Below are 1,046 nucleotides of genomic sequence, written 5' to 3'. Positions count from 1 at the left end.
AAATTGATTTCCATGTGATGATTGAAAAGAAGATCTATAACCTTGGGAACCTTGGCCTTGCATTAGAGGTGGAACATACTTTCCTTGAAAACCACCTTGGGGAGGGTTTGAGCCTTCCCCTTGGCTTTTCCAAGAGAAGTTTGGATGGTTCCTCCAACTTGAATTGTAATGAGTGCCATAGGGATTATTCCATTGGTTGACAAATGTAGCATTGACTTACTCATGGTTTTCACTTGGCACATGTCCACGAGGACAATTGGAAGTAGAATGTAAAACACTTGAACAAGTCATTTTATTAGATGCACGATGAGAATGGTTAGGGGAGGAAGACATTTGATTCACCGAAGTTTGGTTGATCAAGAATTGATCAAACCTTTGAGATAAGGATTTCATCTCGACGACTATGTCATTGAAATTGTCAACTTGATATAAGCCGGCATTCTTCCTTCCACCTAGATTTCTACCATTTTTAGAGGATAAAGATCTATGCGTTGAATTCTCACTCATACTTTTATACAATTGCCACACATTATCCTCATACTTATCAAGATAAGACCCATCCATAGATGCATCAACCATACCCTTCGGTAAACTTTTAAAGAAATATTGAACTAGTTGCCACTTAGGTATGTCATGATGTGGGCACTTCCTAAGCAAGTCATTAAACCTTTCCCATGCCTCATGAAACATTTCCCTATCCCCTTGAGAAAATTCACGAATGAAAGTTCTCATAGCATTGGTCTTTGAAACCAGATAGTACTTCTTCAAGAACTGTTGTCGAATTTTTGCCCAAGAAGTTATCGAAAAAGGTCTAAGATTGTTAAACCAATATTTTGCCTTGTCCTTAAGGCTAAAAGGAAAAAGTTAAAGTCTTAACATTTCTTCTGGTATGTCCGTGTATTTTACGGTGGAGCACACTTCAAGAAACTCATCCAAATGCTTGTAAGGTTCTTCACTTGGAAGTCCATGATAGTTAGGAAGCATTTGAATGGTTTACGGTTTAATCTCATAGTGATGTGCTCTAAATGGGGGAAATTTAATGCAAG

At 38.0% G+C, this 1,046-nt stretch overlaps 1 pseudogene; it reads left to right on the top strand.

Annotated features, from left to right (window-relative positions):
• Window positions 1-628: 628 nt before the first annotated feature.
• Window positions 629-726, top strand: LOC132284162 (small nucleolar RNA R71; annotated as a pseudogene).
• The last annotated feature ends 320 nt before the right edge of the window (window positions 727-1,046 follow it).

This window comes from Cornus florida, unplaced genomic scaffold (assembly GCF_030987335.1).
Source record: "Cornus florida cultivar Cherokee Brave unplaced genomic scaffold, ASM3098733v1 CherokeeBrave_3.0.0_Hap2_Chr01, whole genome shotgun sequence".
NCBI classification, from domain to species: domain Eukaryota; kingdom Viridiplantae; phylum Streptophyta; class Magnoliopsida; order Cornales; family Cornaceae; genus Cornus; species Cornus florida.
The sequence above is the reverse complement of the archived record's forward strand: the minus strand, read 5'-3'. Positions and strand labels throughout refer to the sequence as shown.